The sequence below is a fragment of the Parasteatoda tepidariorum genome, chromosome 5 (genome assembly GCF_982258835.1).
Source record: "Parasteatoda tepidariorum strain Cologne lab strain chromosome 5, Ptep-v5.0, whole genome shotgun sequence".
NCBI lineage: Eukaryota > Metazoa > Arthropoda > Arachnida > Araneae > Theridiidae > Parasteatoda > Parasteatoda tepidariorum.
In genome coordinates this window covers 16085107-16105921 of record NC_141759.1, presented here as the reverse complement: position 1 = coordinate 16105921, position 20815 = coordinate 16085107, and positions in this window count along the sequence as shown.

The window sequence follows — 20815 nt, the reverse complement described above, 5'->3', positions numbered from 1 at the left end:
AAATATCAAATGCACCGAAACGACATTACTTTCCGGTCCTTTTTATAAATTCTACTGTTAAGTTTGTCTTCTAAAAGTAGTGACTACAATTCGAACAAACTTTTAGTAGCTACATTTCCTTAAAAAAAAAAAGTCGTTGTAGTTAATTACAATTGTAAAAAATTAGTTGAAGTTAACTGGAAAGAAAATATAGTTTTCTGACCACTGGGCAGGACATTAGGTTCTTAAGTATCCACAGTAAATAGCATTAATAGCATTAATTTCAAATTAAAATTTTGAAATGTTGGAGTCAAAAGAGGTTAAAATAAAATCAAACAAAACCGATATTTGTATTATTATAGGTTTTATTGTAGTACTTACTTCCTAAACTTTCTATAAACACTGCCAATAAATAAAATAACAATTTTAAAAAAATTCACTTTCTTTGTCACGCCGTGAGAAAAACGACAGTAAATGATACAGCTGGAAAGCATCCTTAAACAATGATCCATAAAACGATAAACAAGAGACAGATGACAAAAAAAGAGAAACTTTAAGCTCAAAATGGCTCATTCTTTCATTTAAGATAGAAAACAATAAAATAAAACTTTCGCTGTTTTGTTTTCGTGCTATTGACCTCCGATTGTACAACTATAAGATGCAGTTTCTTTATAACATAACGCAGAAGAACATATAGATCCAAACTTGTAAAAGACATATTTCTATGCAGGAAAAAGTGTTCATATGATTCTGCAAAAGCTCGTCGTGACCCTATTTTTTAAGGCATAGCTCTAATTGCGATTTAAGAAACTTATCATGGCGAAATCTGTTTCACCTAAACTGATAATTTAAAATTTAGAGATGTGTGAGTTTAGGCAAAAACCTAGAATAAGAACCGTGGTGGATCAGGCGATAAACACTCGCCCCGCAATTAAGTAACCGGAGTTGGAATCCCAAGTACGGCTGATCGATACGAATTCCGCACCCGATTGACACCGACCACAGTGCTAACATAAAATATCATCAGTAGAAAACGGATCATGGGTTATAGTTCACTTACCGTCAGACAAACGATGGGAGGTTTTCCGTTGTTTTCCTCTCCATGTTAAGCAAATGCGGATTTGTTCCATCAAAAAGTGCTCGAGGGCAAATTTCTCCCTATACTTGATTCATGAGTTACCTTGTCTTTTGGATTGGGTTCAAAATTACAAGCTATGAAGTTGAAAAATCCCTTACAAAAACTAAGGTGTTTTTGTAGTAAAGATGTGGAATAAGATGTAAAAAAATACACCTGAGGCAGAAAATGAGGCTATGCTTTGCATCAAACATAACCTCATTAGAAAACCTTAATTTCAACCTCATTTACACCTCACAAAATCAACCTCATATATAATTTTATGAATAGAAAATAAATATTTTTATGAGTATGAGTTATGAGTATGAATATGAATAGAAAATAAATATTCAGAAATAATTTTAGTTTCGATCGGGTGAAATTATTCACACCTCAAATATAAGTATTTGCTTGAAATGTTGAAAAAATAAACCGTACACCTCAAAAATGGTTGCGATGAAGTAGATTTCTATCAACTTCATACAGCTTGATTATACACCTTGGGAAGTTGATTTTTTAAGTTTGTTTTTGAAATCAACTTCGAATAAACCTTAAATCAACCTTGACACCTCAAACCAACCTCATATAAACCTCAAAATTACCTTAAATTTTTGTAAGGGGTAGTACGATGCAGGTCTCGAAAAAACTCATGAAGACAAATTTTACCCGTCCCCGAGGACGGATTGTCCAACAATGTACCCGTCCTCATTTGAAGCTAACCCGTAGCTTCTAAATAAATAAAAATATAATTTTCTCTTATTTATTACAAACATTTATATAAATTGCACAATGAATTAGTAGTTACTAGGATTACAAATACTAGGATTACATTATATAGTAATAAAAGAAATACTAGGTTACTAATAGGAACCTAGTATGTATTTCTTTTATGAAATAATTTAAGTGACAAGGGTCAAGTTATCTGGAATGTCAATTTATTCGAGGGTACTGCGTTTTTTAAATGAATCAAATATGACGTTTGCCAGCTCCACAATTAAGCCAATGATTTACATAGGTTTCTGCACAGAAATCTGAAAGGGGCTTTCCATTTAGGTAGATGTTTATAATTACGTTTAGCGCTTCTTGATTAAAACCAGTAAGTAATGTGTTTTTTTTATGAGTTCATTGCTGAAAAGCCCCTTTCAACCGCTGCAGTACTCCCAGTCAGAGAAAACATCAATTCCACCATGCGCAGTATGTTGCTGTATTTCTAGATTAGAGAGTCATTTTAGAAGAGAAGCGCTAGACTCTTGTAAGATAACAAAAATTGAAAATGTATCACGAACATTAACGGGAAAATGGCCGTCCGCGCGGACGTCGGATTCGAGAAATTCGTTGTATGATAAACCCGAAGCGTTTCTGAATCTATGGGGCAGCTACGGTATATGTGGTTTTCAAAAACCGTTTCTGAATATACCGCAAAACCTCTTTCTGTAACATTCTGAAACATTTCGCAGTACTTCAGAAATATTTTTAACCACTTTCTTGCAGTTTCGTTTTTTTATCTTGATGCTTTGAAGCTTTTCCTATTAACGTATAGTAATATTTCGGACTCCTCTTGTTGGTCTAGGCTACCAACAATGTCACCCGTCTTTAATCATAGGGTTTCTCGAGACAGATTTGAATCCTAGTAGTGGTTGCATTTCAAAATGTAGAGAAAACATGAAACAAGTTACAGAATAATAATAAAAGAGTAAAAAAAATTATTTTTAAAAAATTATAAAAATCCAGAAAAAAAAAAGATATAATCTCTTCATCAGCTCACACGATTATATTCGCAAAAAGGAGTGCTTTCTTATATTGTATCAATATAGCCAAAGCAAAATGTATCAATACAATAGTGAGAGGAGCACTATAAAAATTTTTTTTTAAATAAAATAAAATAGAACACATTATATAATAAATATCAAGCAAAATTCAGAAAATAAAATCTAAAGAAAAAGCAGAACGGAACTTAAAATGAAATCTATAAAGCGAGTAGCGAATTCAAATAAACTTACATGAACGGGAAAATTTTCAAGAATGATTTAAAATGTTTTTTGTAATAAGATCGCCAGATTACAAAATATAAAAACAGAAGAGCAAATTCAGATAAAAGCGTAAATAGAGAGATATATGGATTTTTTTTCTTAAATAAAAGTTTATTTTCTAAAATCATTAAAACTGTATAATTAAATATCAACCTTATTAATTGTTAACTTTTTTAAATTCTCCAGTATAATATTACCTAGCGCACATCCATTTTCGGACCCATCCGTGATAACTAACAATGAGCTTTAGTACTGCAGTAAGAACGCGCTACATTACACAATCCCTCTATTTACGCTTTTACCTAAGTTTGCGCTTCTGTTTTCAAATTTTGTAATCTGGCAATCTTATTACGAAAATATTTTAAATCATTCTTGAAAATTTTCCCGTTCATGAAAGTTAATTTAAATCCTCTAGTCCCTTTATAGTTATTGTTTTAAGTTTTGTTCTATTTTTTCTTTACATTTTTATATTTTCTGATTTTTACGTAATATTTATGACTTAATGTGTTCGATTCCATTTTGCTTTTAAAAAAAATTTTGAGTACTTCTCACGCTATTTTATTGACATATTTAGCTTTGGCTATATTACTGTAATATTAGAAAGCGTTCCTTTCTGTGGATTTTAATATAAATCTAATTACTATTTTATTAAACTTTTTTTAAATTTAAAAAATAATTAAAAATTTTATATTTTAATAATTTTTTCCTCCCTTTTTATACTACTCTTTATTCCATGTTTTCTCTATATATTTTTATTTTATTTTATGAGTTCGATAAAATTGCAGCTTATGCGCAATGAATGAAACTTTTTAATTTCTTCGTTTTTCTCTTTTTATCTATTTTGTTATTATATTTTATTTATTTTTAATAAATATAATGTTATTATATTATATATATATATATATATATATATATATATATATATATATATATATATATATATATATATATATATATATATATATGAATATATATATATATATATATATATATATATATATATATATATATATATATATATATATATATATATATATATATATATATATATATATATATATATATATATATATATATATATATATATATATATATATATATATATATATATATATATATATATATATATATATATATATATATATATATATATATATATATATATATATATATATATATATATATATATATATATCGAATTTAAGCCCATATTTTATTTAAAACAATTACGTAGATTGGGCGTGCGGCACAAGCAGAAGACAAAACATCCTTATGATTTAAAAAAAAATTTTAAATTAAATTGATAACGAATTTAATTTAAATAAGTATGAGGTCAGATTCGTACTATATAAGTTAAAAAAAAAAATTTTAAAATTATTTAATCAGAATTCAGAAGCAAGAAAAAAGAAAGATCCCAATTTTTTTTTTTTTTTTTTTTTTTTTTTTTGATGAGATTATTTCACTGCGTTAAAATTCAAGCCCACATTTTATTCAAAACTATTCTCTTTGCTTTATTAGGAAACTTAAAACAAATTCTCCTTCAAAACAAGCTTGAAATGTAGGAAAAGCGGTATATCAGATGCATACATAATCTCATTTCGTTTTGAGAATAGCACAATTCATTCAAAGAAATTCTAACCTCTTCATCTGATTGTAACAAAACAAAGGAACTAAATTTTAACCCGCATTTATCCTCTTTCAGAATAAACCTAGAAGTTGTGTTTGATTACTCTTCTTAAACGCACCACTGAATCTAGCTTCATTCAACATCTCCTCTTCCCCCTTCAACCCCCACACTAAGAAAAAAAAAATCATCTGCCTTTGATTAAGAATTCAATAAAATAGAACATTAATGTTTACGAAGAGTCATCTTAAAAAAAAGAACCTTAAAAAAAATCACTTATTAAAACAAAGGACTCGTTCATTGTATTTAGGTCTAGAAAGAATTAAATATATTATGTTGAACTTAAACTTTGGATTTCTTGTTGTTATTTACATATCGTGATTTTTGTATAAGTAGATTAGAATGTCATATAAGAATTGAAAAAAGAAAAATTGCTCTGTTTTTATTTTATTTTATTACTTCGTTTATAAAGACTACATAAATTTTTACAAAAAAAGAAATTCATTCTTATTTTAAAGAAGTATTGAAAAATTTAAACCAAACCAATTGATTGGGCCAAAGAAGTCGAAGTGACTGTGACTTTTACCATTTAACGGTAATGCAGAAAAATCAGCTATCATCTTTAAGAAGTACTTATGTAAAATTTTATAATCAATTTTTAAATGTTTGCGACAATAGCTAATTTCTTTTTTTGGTTGTTTTACCGTTTAAAAAGCATTACTTAAAAAAAAATTATCTAATTTTTTTTATTAGTTTTTCACATTTTTTTATCAATTTTGTTCGATGTTTTTAATTTTAAGAGCATTTCTTGTGAATTAATTCTGTCCTTATTACTGTAAATTTTACGCTGAATTTCTTATTTTAAATATGTGTTGAGTGGGTCGGTATAGCCTGGTCGGTAGGACGTTGGGCTCACGTTCGTGAGAACGAGAGTTCGAATACCGCAGACCGAAGAATGCCCGTGTATTAAATGGTGACTGGTGCACATTAAATCTGTCGGAGTCACAAAGTTCTCCAGTTCCCATGACAAATCAATACCTCTGGGAGGTGCTGAATTAGTGACTGGTCGTTCTCTGGTTCCTGTAAAAATTACGATCTATGGGCAAATGAGTGAAGTTCTCCCTGTAAAACGGGTTGTGACGTGAGTGTGACTGAAGTCGTCTTCTTGGCCATAGATAAAGCCACTGGAAAAAAAACGCACCCTCCACCTTAAAAAAATTCGCATGATTTCAAGCAGGCTTGCTGATATTGGCAAGTGGTATGAGTAAAAACTGCTTATATTGAACGAAGTTTATCAAACTCTGTTGCAATTTAAGAAAAAACCATTATTCTTATAGAGAAAGCCTGTTTGCATCTTAAGTGCACTCTAAATCGATGCCAAGCTCCTGCGAATATCAACACCGCCAACTCTTGAAACTACGTAGCAAGGCCTTCTTTTTGCTTATAAATCCCTGTCCGACAAAGTTTAACAATTAAAGCCTCTTATATTGTTTTGAAATCATAATTATATACAATTTGATAGCTGAATGAATATGCAGAAGCGGATAATTAATTAAATCCTATATCGCAATGGTATTTTCTTAACTTGCACCGTAGTACAGACAGATATCTTCTGCCTCTTCAATAAGCAGCAAAAAACCACTGCTCTTTTGAATCTTCAACTTTATGTTACATTTTGTTTTGCTGCACAACAACTAAAAGACTTAAAACAGCCATTTTCTAAGCTTCTTTGGCAAAGAAAATAAACAAACCACTATTCAACTCGTGGCGTTACACACATGACAAGGCTGTAATTTTAAACAATGTATATATGTTACGGTGAAACACCGAAATCTGGAGAATGTCGACATTCACCGGTGAATGTCAACATTCACGTAGTCGCTTTGGTGAATGTCCAAAATATTTGTTATATCCAATTTTACATTAATTTATTCGTTAATATTATTATATTTATTTGATATATTTATTCTACATTTTAATACTTACTGGCAATAGATTAGAAGAAACACCAGTGTTTGGAGTATCGGGCAAATATATACCGGGCAATGGCACTTGACCTTAAAAAAACATCAGTGTAGGGTATACCGGGCAAATGTATACCGGACAGTGGCACTTAACCTTAAAAAAACATCAGTGTAGGGTATACCGGGCAATGGCACTCAACCTTAAAAAAAACATCAGTGTAGGGTATACCGGGCAATGGCACTTAACCTTAAAAAAAACATCAGTATAGGGTTTACCGGGCAGTGGCACTTAACCTTAAAAAAACATCAGTGTAGGGTATGCTGGGCAGTGGCACTTAACCTTAAAAAAACATCAGTGTAGGGTTAAAATATCGAATAAATGTAATTATATCCACGAATAAATTCATATCAAATCGAATGTAATAAATATTTCGGACATTCACCAAAGCATATCTGTGATTGTCGACATACACCGGTCAGGGTCCGAATGTATGTACAAGAATGTAATGAAATATTCGATCTTTCACCGACGTATTTGGTGTTTGTCGACATTCACCGGTGAAAGTCAACAACCACCGATTTCGGTCTTTCGCCGTGACATGTATACTACTAGTCGAAAAGAATTATCTGTCTTCAGAACAAACAAAATGCTTACTTATTTTACAAGTTAAATTTGAATAAAAATCATCTATTAGGTGTGATTTTTCCACCTAGATAGAAATCATTAAAATCAATTTTAAACTTTTGCAAGTTTTTATAAATCCGAATTATGCTAAGTCGATTCAATGATAATGGTTTGAGGGTCATATTTTAAATATGCTTATATACGTGCATATATTTTAAATTTCGAAATCAGATATGAAAACGTACTTTTGCTGAAAAAAAACTTTTTTTTTTCTTGCAAGCTAAATATATGACTCTGATAGTTAAAGCAAGAGATAACGAAAGTTTGAGTTCCATAACATTAATTTCACGTTTTTCGGCATAATGGAACTAACACTAGAAAGACTAAAATAATTATATTGCCCCAAAGCAGTCAAAATGACTGCATTGTGAAAGTATAACTAATGTATAAAGAAATTTGTTTAAAATTAATTTTTAATATTATTTTCAGTTATATAACAAGTTATTAATAAATATTAACAACAAAATTATATGATATTAACAACAAAATTATATGTTGTACCAAAAGTCACTAAATTCTAAGAAATTGTGCCATCATTGTTTTTCTAATTGAAATTAAAAAGCAGTCAAAATGACTTCCTAGGGCAATCTAGTGTTAATGGAACCAATTAAAAAAAATTTCGTACATAAACTACTTCGTCTTAAGATAATTCCACAGCAAATATTATTTAATCTATTAATGAGAGAAAAATTTTGAATAGTAAAGTATAAAATTTTTTACAATTAAATAAATGTAAATTTAAATGACAAAATCCAAAATTTATAGAGACTTGGCAGAAAAATTTCTGAGAAATAAGAACCTAAAAATAAAACTTCTTTTAAATTTTATTACTCAGAAACTATTCGACCGATTTCGATCAATTTTCGTAATTACGACACCTGTCCGCAGCAACCACAGTGCAAACGAAAAATATTCTCAGTGCTAGACGGATTATGGGTTAATGTCAACTAGCCGTCAGGCTAATCGTGGAAAGTTTTCGTGGTTTTCCTTCGCGTGTAACGTAAATTTGGGTTACTTCCATCAAAAAGTCCTCCAAATTTCTCCCAATATTTGATCCAGGAGATCTCTCGTCTTCTGGATTGGGTTCAAAATCACAAGGCTACAGAGTTGAACATTAGTAGTTTTATACTCAAAATTGGTTCGGCTGTTCAACGACGGTTATAAAATACAAAACAAAATTTCGCAATTAAAATTATTGTTATTTGAAACTGCACAGTCTATAACTCAGAACTTTTACAACCAATACTAAAAAAATAATAAAGAGAAAAATAAAGAAAATTATTAAAAATTATTTTTAATATGAAATTAACTTTGGAATAAAGTATTTTGCTAAAAATTACTCGCTTTCCTTAACTTTCTGATGTGCAGCGAAATGGCATTAAGGAGCCCAAACTTTCTGCTGTTCTCTTTTTATTTCCAAGATTACGGCTGTCTTCTATATTTTGAGGGGGGAAATTCTGAATTCTTCAAAAAAAAAAAAAAAAAATTATAATAATAATTATATTTATTCAGAGAAAGTAAATATTTCTTACATCCCATATCCAAAATTACAATATCATCTGCATATTTAATGATTTAAGATTGTTCCCTCAAACCATTAAGAGATAGAATGCGAAAATCCAGTGATATTTATTTTGATCAATCCCAGGGATGTTTATTTTGATCACTGTAAAAATTGTAATCACAGGAAAATAAATCATCCTAGACATACGGTATCGAGTGCTTCAGAAACATGTTTTGTGAAACCCAGTGATAGCACCAATGTGCACAAGTTCAAGAAAGAATTTTAAATATTTCGCTCTGATACACAAAGAAATAATATTTTGCCCTATTAATGCTGAGAATGAATAAAGGGAACATCACACATTTATTGTTGACCCGAAAATACCATGTCACCACTCTTACAAATTTCCAGCAATTTTACGGTTCTTTCTAATCTATTTTTTTAAGTTATTACATGTATTGTTTTAAAATTCTTAACCAATTTCCAAAACAATCAGAAAAATATTTACAAATTTAAAAAAACTATATATATAAACATTTTTCAGCTTTCAAATAGAGGTAAGTAGCTTTGTCTCCGAGCAACTGTCCCGCAAGTTTGGCTAAGTTGAAATCAAATACTTGAAGGGCTTGGGGCAATCCACTTTTTCAAATTATTTCGAGCATTTTAAATGAGAAACAGTTTAATTTAAATCAAGAAAGTGAGATGTTTATGAGCATTGTGCTGTTGTCTTGAGAAAATTCTGAAAGTTTAAGAAGTACCAATCTAACAAAAGTAAGGAACAGCTTGGTGTAGAAAAGTCACCATTCTACAAAGTGACGCATAGTACTATATTGCTTTAAGTTGTTCAGGAATTTAATTTAAAGTAAATATTATAATAAAATTTGCAACAAATTAAACTTTTGATTAATAAGGGTTTCAAGATCAATGGCATTCAACCCAGATTCCAAAATGTGAATGCAATGGCTTAATATGTTTAGATGTGAATTGCAATTTACAAACATATTTCAAAGAAAAGAGACAAATATAAAATAGACAAGAAACAATTATATGTGAATAGCATTTATTTAATAAATAAACTTTATGCATTTTTACATTTTTTTTAAATTTGATTTATTTATAAGGATCTTAAGACTATTATATACAGGATTTCAAGAATCCAAATGAGTTTGCATTTTTACAGTATACAAATATTTTATAAATAAGGAATAAGTTAAATTATATAGATTGTATTCAAATTGAATACTCCAAAGTTACTTACAATAAATGTATAGATTAAAATACATAAGATTGATATTATAATAAATATAAATATGTCACAAAACAGCATGCATAAATATACACTTGTTTTTATTACACTTTAAAAATAAATAGCAGTGTTCTCCGTAAGTGCAAAGTGCAGTCCGCTCTGTCTGATCCCTATAAATTAATCCTTTTTGTAAAAATAAGCCACCATCCTTTAAAAACAAGGATTTTTTATTCATATTCCATTTTGAAAAAATTTAATTCCCCGTTCAAATAATGATTATACACTCTTAAAATTATGTCTTTATAGGTTTAATTCTGATTTCTATTACAAATATTTACTTTGTTCGGATTATTCTCAACTCGTTAAATTTTAATAAGTATCCCTTTTATTAGGGGAGGACATTTTTAATTATTTTAAATTTTGAAACTGTTTTTTAAATAATACCTCTTTTCTTTTTAAAAAAAATTGCCATTTGTATGTTTATTTACTCATAATTTTTAGTTTGAATTACAGAAAAAAGCCTTTAAGTTGTTTATTAATTAACTGAATTTTAACCTTTTATTTTAGTTCATACTTTTTCCAAAATAATTTATGCACAAAGATTTTCTTTTAGCGTGTCTTTAATTATTTTTATTAACTACAAATTTTTCTCTGATTCTTATAATGAGAGAAAATTATTTTTAGAAATATACACTGAAAATAGTATAAGAGGGTAATTTAAAAATTGTTGAGAATCAAATTCAGTTATATCATAATATTACACATTTTAATAAATTGTTACAGTGGTGAGTGCCCTTTCAAAACTCAAAGTGCCTTTTTCTGTGAGGAAGCACCCTGATCTTGTTTATTCCTAGGGAAAACTTTGAATTAAGATTGTGATAAAGTATAGATTTTATTACTGTAAGCACAACCTAGATAATTTGAACTTGTTTGATTCTAAATTGTGGATAGTTTGAATTTTTGAATAGTACCTAGAGCATACTTTTCCAAAAGGTGCTCCGAAGAAAGATGGAAGTGTTCCAAAAGTTAGGTCATTATTTTTTGTAGAAAAAATAATAACTTTTTTGAAGAAAAATTTTTTTCATGCGATTTTTCATAAAAATTGCTCACTGGGCCATTTTTTTAAGAAGAAAATTTTTTAAAAAACTGCGTCGTCTTTTAAAGAAAATTGTTTCTGTAACAGCCAGTCCAACAGCCAATTGTGGGCCAGGGTGTTATGGAGGTTATAAATTCCACAATTCAGTGACTAATAACACGAAAAAGAGGAACAATTACTCCTTAATTCTTTCCACTACCAATTAGGAATTTACAGATAGTCTAAAAGCTCTTCACATTTGAGAAAAATACTTGGCCATATCTCTTTGGCTGGAGAATCTACTTCAAGCAGGCCTTTCCAACATCAATGGTTTCATTGGATACAATAAGGATGAGGAATGTTACAGCTGGAAGGTTTATGTGAACAAGCTTTTCAAAAATATAATCGAAAAACAAAATGAATTAAACTTTATTGCTATGATTCAAAGCATAATGAATTTTTGAGATTTAATAACATATTTGTTTATTTATTCTTTTACTTAATTTTTGTATAGATCTCTATATTTAAGTCTGATTTTTTGGATCTAGAATTTACATCAGTAAAGAACCTAGCTAAATTTCATAACCATATGTAGATTCAAATAAGTCAATTTTTAATTGGAGCATTTTTCCCCACTTCTTTTTACTGTAGCACTGTCACTCATTTAACTTCAATTGCAGATTTTTTTGGAAAACTATTTTTACTAAATGAAATGGATATTAAAATTTTTCAAACACTTTATCAAATTTTGCTGATTCTGAAAAACCATTATCAAATTCTAAGCTGTAATTTATATTCTTTGATATAAGAAAAAAAGTTTGAAAAAAAAGATAAAAGCCTTTGACAGACTGCACAATTCAATATGGCGAGCTAACTGCAGCCCAAGGGCTGGTCTTAGTAGCAGAATTTTTTAAATAAATCTTCAGAACTATCTTTATAAATTTAAATATATCTGTGACCCCAACGTAGTCAGAAAAGTATTGAAGTCAGAAAAGTATATTATTGTAAAAATTCTGCTAACTCTAACAAAGCAAAACTTGAAAAGTTATTTAAAAAGGTATATTGTTTCTATTTTTACAATATTGTGAGTCAAATCTAGAAAGTTCTATTGTTGAATCATATTCTATTGTTGATAGATAGGAGTCATATGCCCTGACTCATAGAGAATGCAATAAAAGCAATCAAAAACAATATTTTAAAAAAAATAAATAAATAAAGGAGAATAATTATGCTAGTACATAATTAACTTTTCCGTTTGAAAGAAAATATCTACAATTCAAATTTTTGAATATTCTCTCTGGTATACTAGACTTCAAATCATCTAAAAGTTTGACTGTATTAGCATACAAATAAATCAAAGCAACAATAATCACTTCATAATACTAAAGAGAAAATCATCATTTTGAAACACCACCAATAATAAATAAGAAAGGTTTTTCTTTTTTTTAAAAGTTGTACTTTAAGGTTTTTTTTTTTTTTTCAGTTTTTGTTTGATGCTTGAAATAGAAGTTTTACGTTATTAAATCTAGTAATAAAAATGAAGTGAAATTTATAGCACACTGTATACTTTTTATAAAATTATTTTTTAGAATTAGAATATTTGTCAGTCATAAGCTCAATAAATATATACTCAACAAAATTTAGCATACATGGGGCCATTTTTGATACATAGAACCAGTGGAACATGACACAAATTGATGAAGCCTTAAAACACGGAAAATATCTCACAAAAAGGTGAGAAAGTGGTTTGAATGCCAGAAAGTTAACAAACCTCTCCTTCTCTCTTTTAATGTAATTATGCAATTACAAATAGAAATATAATGTTTTATAACAAATTTTATTTGTAATGAAGAGTATTAAATGGCCAAATGAACTTTTGAACTTTTTTACGGATATGAAACTCACATGAAATATACATTGAGTAATTAGAATCTGATTGATGCAGTTTTAGTAATCTAGTACAGTGATTATAGTCTCTGATTTTCTGAAAATAATGAATTTAATATTATTTGTCAAATATATTTTAAGATTTATTTCTCTTGCAGATTTATTTTAAATGTAGAGATTTTTATCAAGTACAGAGTTAAATGTTATTAGGAACTATGAAGTGATTGTTTAAAAGTGAACAATCCAGCAAATGTTAACAATATGAAAGGTGGAGAGATTTGTAGCTTAGTGCACTGGCTTTCTGTAACAGATTTTTCAAAAAATAATAGTTATTAGAATTTATTATTTTTATTTATTAGAATTTTTTATTCTTTAGTTATTAGAATATTTTATTCATTAAGAAACTCAGAACAATTCTTATTTTTATATAATTCAACAGATCAAATTTATTACTAAAAGTAAAAATATTAGATATTTTTTTTTTTAATTTATCAGACTTAAATTCATTATTAAATTTTCCATTCCCTTTTATTATGTTCAATCATTATTAGATTTAAGTCTGTTAAAGACTTTTCTTTATCTTCTACTGAACTCACTTTATTCAATTGATCATCATATTTTTTTCATCATCTTCTGTTATACTTAATAGATCAGATTCTTTATCATTAAATGTATTAGATCTTTAATTATCTTTAATTAAATTCATTGAATTTGATTCAGCATCATCACATTTTTCATTTTCTTCTGGCACATCCAACAGATTAGAATCTTTATTCCTATTAGATTCTTCATTATTTTCAATTAAACTCATAGAATTTGATTCATCATCATTAGATTTACAATTATTTTCTGGTCTGTCCAATAGATTACATTAATTATTACAATTAGATTCTTCATTATCTTCATTTAAATTCATTGAATTTGACTCATCATCACATTTTTTATTTTCTTCTGGTATATTCAATAGACTTGATTCATTGTTCTCATTATATTCTTCATTATCTTCAATTGAATTCATTGAATTTGATTCATCATCATTAGATTTACAATTATTTTCTGGTCTGTCCAATAGATTAAATTCATTATTACAATTAGATTCTTCATTTAAATTCATTGAATTTGACTCATCATCATCACATTTTTCATTTTCTTCTTGTATATTCAATAGATCTGATTCATTGTTCCCATTAGATTTTTCATTATCTTCTAACAGGTTAATAGAATTTGATTCTTTAGGAGTTACTTTATTACATCTTGGGTCATCATAAAGTAAATTTAACATATTTTTTAATACGTCATTATCAATTTTATGAGTTTTTAAATGCCTTCTTAACAGGAATCTTTGCACAAAACCTTTATTGCATATTGCACAGTGAAAAGGCTTGTCTGTTGTATGGCTAAAATAATGATTTTTAAGGTCATTTTTCATCATGAATCCTTTGTTGCAGATATCACACACATGTGGCCTCTCATTTGTATGCAGAAGGTAATGTTTCTTAAGACTATGCTTTAAAGTAAAGACTTTATGACAAATTTCACATTCATGCTTATTATTCATGTGAATGAAAAAATGCTTTTGAAGGTATCTTCTTTGAGTAAATTCTTTCTGACACACTTCACAAACATAAGATTCTTTATTTTGATGAATCATTAAATGATGCTTCAAACTTTCTTTCCGTGGGAAAGATTTATTACAATATTCACACTCGTAAGTTTTTTCTTTGTTATGAACAACAGCGTGATTTTTTAAGTACTTTTCCACACTAAAAGATTTGCTACAGATATTGCAAACATACGTCTTGTTAGTAGAATGAGTCAAAACGTGATCTCGTAGATTACTTCTCCGTTTAAATGTTTTCTGACAAACATCACAAACAAATGGTCTTTCACTCATATGGATACTTAGATGCCTTTGAAGACAGTATTTGCGAAAAAACTGCTTATCACAAACATCACAGGTATAAATTTCATTTGTTTCTTCTGATTGCTTTGTGTTGATACCCGAATAACTACATGTCCCATTACTTTTATCGTTTATCTCAACATTATCAGGCAACAAACACTCAGGATTATAAATTTCGTTTATTTCTTCTAATTGTTTTGCGCTGATCGCAGGAGAAAATTCCATGTTATGATTATAAGTTCCATTATTATTATCAGGTATTTCAGTATTATCAGGTAATAAACACTCGGAATTATAAATTCCATGATTTGCCCCAGGCGTTTGGATTGGATCTGATAACACACAATCAGGGTTATAAATTTCATTATTATAATCCGTTTGTTCAGAGCTTGACGATGCAGAAATGTCTGCACTTTCAAATCGATTATCAGTAGCAGGTGGCAAAATTTCTGAATAATTATTATCTGTTTGTATGAAAGCCATTGCACGAAAACTATGGCACGTATTCCGTTTCGTAAAGTGAAAAAAACTATATAAATAAGATGATTACATTTAGAGCAGAATGAAAATAAGAAAAAAGAAAAAGCACTATCTAATTAAGTTATAGTCGAATAAAATATTTTCAGCTATAATTATAGTTAGATGATAGTTGAAATTAATCATTTATGTAATATTTCAAGATTTTTATTCTCAGAACCAAAACAACAACAAAGTATAATAAAAAATATACACTGACAGTTAAAGTTAAAATAAAACTAAAAAGCAATCAAGACATTTTCTCGTTCTATTCATTAGATCGATTTTGAATTTTTAAAAACTTGGTAAATTTCACTAATTTTAGCACGAAGTAAAATTTAAAATCAAAAGAAGAAGAAAAATATTTTTTTTAAAAAATTAAATCAGTTTGATCAATAATACAAATTTAGGTAAAGCGATTCCATGGACGCCCATGAAACAGTTTTGAAGTTTTATGTGTCAATAGTAAAGTTGAGTAGATTGTTGTATTAATTTATAAGTTGCTTATAAGAGATTTTTAATAAACTCTTGTCTTTTTTCATTCTAATTTTACTATTTTATCGTATTTTTTTCTATAAAGTTTTCAGCATTATTACTTACGTTTTTGTGTTGTTGAAATGGATGATATTACTCATCTAGATGACTCTATGACTGATAATTCAAACTTGGAAGGCAGCCCAGAGGACAGGCTGACATGTAAGGAGGAAAGCTATAAATGTCAATTTTGTGTTCAAAGTTTCACACAGAAACTAGATCTTCAGAGGCACTTGATCACACATACAGTCGAAAGACGATATTTGTGCCCTGTTTGTTATAAAGCATTTGCTCGCAAAGTTCATCTGCGAAACCATTCTGTCTCGCACTTAAAGATAAAACCTTTTTTATGCAATAAATGTCATAAAACATTCACGCGAAAGGAAAGTCTTTTCAAGCATCTTGAAAAGCATGCAAGAGAAAATGTATATACTTGTGAACTATGCAAAGAAACATTTGGAGTAAGACGTTTTCTTGAAGACCATATGCAATATCATGACTGAGACTATTTTTTCTCCACCGATTATTTGGAATATTTCATTACTATTTTGTACAAAGCTGAACAGTCAATGTAATAAATTTTATTTAAACAATAATTTATACCAACAGAAACAAACTGAAACCTACTTATCTGATTGGGAGAAAGCTCTAATACATCTATTATCACAATACCAGTATTACCTTTTCCACAATTATATGAAACTACTATTACTAATAGAACAAATGATTTATGTGATCCTAATAAAAATACACAAATATTCTTAGCAAATGGGTTTAAATTGTTGAGATTCCTTTGAAAAACATATAGATAATGTTAATAATCTAAACTTTCTAATATAAATTGAAAAGCTGAAGTGAAAGAACACTGCTAAGGGAAAAAAAAGTTTTAAAAAAATTGTATTTCTTGATTACAGACTCTTAGAAATTTATTCCAATTTTTTATCATCATTGCTTAAAATTCTACCTAAATTTGAACAATATAACGTTTTTATGTAAAATTTTTGAAGATTTATATGTTTTCAAATTTTGGTATATGTATCTTAGATTTAGCTAAATTTTTTCAAGAATAATCTCAGTCTAACTACACTGGGTTGTAGGAACATTTCGATTTCTGAAGTGTGGCAGATTCACTCTTAAAATACTGCTACTGTGTTTTCTAATATTTGTTTTTGCTTATAAGAATTGCCAAAATGGAGCCATCCTGGCTTTTGTACTTGCATAAGAATAAATAATGGTGTGCTTGGAGGCAAGAAATTGTACCCTTCAAGGTAGTCTTCTTTTTTTTCTTGCCTGACACACATATATGAAGATCTTCTCATTTGTAATTTTTTTTTTCTGTAGCTATTTCTACAATCTCAATATTCATTTTAAAAAATAAATAATAAAAACTAATATAATATAATGTACAGTGCACCAAAAAAAATAGACCGTCCTGAATTACGTTTGATCTAATTATTGGATCTTCACGTTCTAGGACTCATTCTTAATGGCTCGTGGCGATGACCTCATATATGCTAATTAATTAGTTCGGACGATATTTTGATTTGTGAAATTAAGTAAAAAAACATACTTTCCCTGAATAAAAACACTTTTTTTTCCATCGAATTGGGATTTCTAAACCCCAAAATATAATACCCATAGTTTGATCAGGAGAGCGATCCAAAGTCTGGACTCCTTAATGTTAATTTTACTTTCTGCGCATTTCGCCATATATCGAGTACTTTTCAAGTGAATTTAAGAAATTTTGTGCATAGTTATAAAATTTGTTCATAAAGATAATTTATTCATAGAATAAATTTTAGCATATATTTATTATTTTATAAAATAATGGTCAAAAACATTTTGAATTGGAAGGTATACAATTTTTTACATCATTGTAAAGTATGTAATTTTACGTAGCAAAATATGAAGTTGGAGGGAATTCGGTTGAATAGTTCCTGAGAAATCGAATTTTTTAAATGTTGTATACTTAAAATTTGATTTCTCAGGAACTCTTCTTGATTATTCAACCGATTTCCCTCAAATTTCGTATTTTGCCATGCAAAATTATATACTTTAAAATGTTGTAAAAAATTGTATACCTTATAATTCAAAATTTTTTTACTATTATTTTATAAAATAATAAGTATTTACTATAATTTATTTTTTGCATGGAATTACCTTTGGATAAACAAATTTTTTAAATGTTCAAAAAATTTTCAATTCGCTTGAAAAATACTCGAACTATGGTGAAATATGCAGAAAGTAAAATTAGCATTAAGGAGTCCTATGACCAAAGCCATGGGTTACCATATTTCTTAGGTTGTGCTCCTATATTTTGAGGATCTGAATCCAATAAAAAAAAAAGTATGTTTATTCAGGAAAAGTCCTTTTTTTCTGACTTCGTAACTAAAGATTTCGTCAGCAGTAATTAATTAGCATATTTGAAATTACTCCCACAAACCATTAAGAATGAGTCCTAGAACGTGAAGATCAGATTAGAAGTTATTCAGGGTGGTCCTTTTTATTTTGGTGCACTGTGCAATATATATATATAATATGATGTATGTACAACGTATACTTAATTTGATGTATTTCATGACAAACATTAAAGATATGATATTTGTTTATTGACTAATTATTTCCTATTAATATTTTTCTCATAGAAAAAAATATATATTTATATTTTTTTAACTATTGCCTTTTCTACCCTTGTGTTTATATTTTCAGGAATAAGTTGCAAATGACAGAAAATATAACACTTTCTTCAAATATTTTTAGCTTGAGTTTTATGTTTCTCAATCGAATTATTGTATTCATATTTGATATTTTAAAAAAAAAAATCATATATGCTTTGTAATATAAAAAAAATTGTGTTGTTTATATTATAAAAGAATAATAAATTTTAGATTATGGAACTTAAAGAAAAATATAGTGTTCAATACTTTTTTATTCTAATGTTATGAATATTGATTGGTTTAATAAGCTTATTTTCATACATATGTTTTATAGCTATGAGATCAATTTGCAATTTAACTAAACTGTTGCCCAATTCATGTAACTATGATTTACAATGAAAATTTCTTACAGTACAACTGAACGGTTGCTTTGTTGTAATAGTAAGAAATAAAAGGAGAGGGAGAGATAACAAGTGTTACAAGGAGAATCAAATAGCGTGTTTTATTACATTACAAATTAATTAATATCAACATAAATATCATGTTAGATATATTTTTTGATTACAATAATTGACTTACAGTTGCAAAAAAGAAGATAGTAATATATTCATAGAGTAAAAAATGTCAACTGTTACAAGTAGAAACCTTAATCAATGAAAAATTATAGATTCATTTAAAAAAACTTAATCATCAAATATGAAGCTAATCAGTTGAAAATTAAGATTTTTGAAAATATGAAATACATTGTTTTGAATGAGGAAAAAATAAAGAAAATATGCATTTTTGTTATTTCTATGAGTGTTGTCTTGCTTTAAAATTAAAATTATGAAAATAGATTTTACAAAATTTAAACTTTATCTATACTTTTGACATTGCTACAAATACGTTTAAGAAGTATAATTAAGTTAACTGAAATATTTATTAAACTTGATCACTGAACGCATATCAAAATTGGCTATCATAGGTATTAATGGTAATGAAGATAATTTGAAAAAAAAAGCTGTTAGATTTTAAGCAGAACATTTTTACTTAATTCAATTGTTTTTTGGATTGATCCCTCAATTTATTTATGCTGTGAATGGTTTTCAGATCTTAAAACATCAGAGCTGTAATAAAAATTTTAAATGCACTAAGTAAGTTGTCATTAACAATTGTAACTTACAATGTGAATCTTAACAATTTTGTATAATGAAATGTTAAGCGTTTTCATTCCCTATGTATTTTTTCTGTTAGAAAATATTTCTTTTCAAAAGGGCATACCTAGAGTTCTGTCGATTTTTACCAATGCATATCACTAACTTTTTTCTAGATGTGTAAAATCAGAGTTTAATTTAAACACATTCATAATATATTTAACCCATTGGCAAAATGGGCTTATTTTGGGTTTTATGGCATGAATACTTTATTTGGACATCATCACACTTTTCAACTGTGTTCAAAAGTAATAGTAAACAGTGTGCATGCATCGTCATTGCATGCTTTGCCAAGATGACCACTGCTGTTTGATAATTTTTTTAGAATACTTTTTATTTTCACCAGCAGTAGTCATTCTTAACATATTAGTAATTTAAAGTATTTTTATGTTATTTTTATTATTAATTTATAATTACTGTTTTGATGGTGATTTTAATTTAAATATGAATAACGAAGAATGAAAAGTATTTTGTGATGTCTTGAAACATGTATATAGCCAAACGGATGGCAAACATCAATTGAGACAGTTTTTGTTGCCCTTGATTTGAAATGTTGTGGTGTTTATCGGAGTCAAACCAGAAAAAAAAATGGGTTTGACCAATGGGTAACCAGTAATCGTAATAAAGCGATCACAATTTAAAGAAAATAATTATTTCCTTCTGCCTCTGAAAAATAATTATCTATATACTCATAAATTGTATAACTGATAAAAATTATTTCCTTCTGCCTCTTATAGTATTTTGATTAAAAACGAAATTTTATAAAAATAATGCTTAACTATTAGATTTCGTATATTGTATGACTTGTATTGTATTTTTCTTTCTGATATGCCATTTGTCAGTTAGGCAATTTTGCATCCAACAAAGCATAGAAATAAAAGTCTATCAAACCACGTAATGCGAA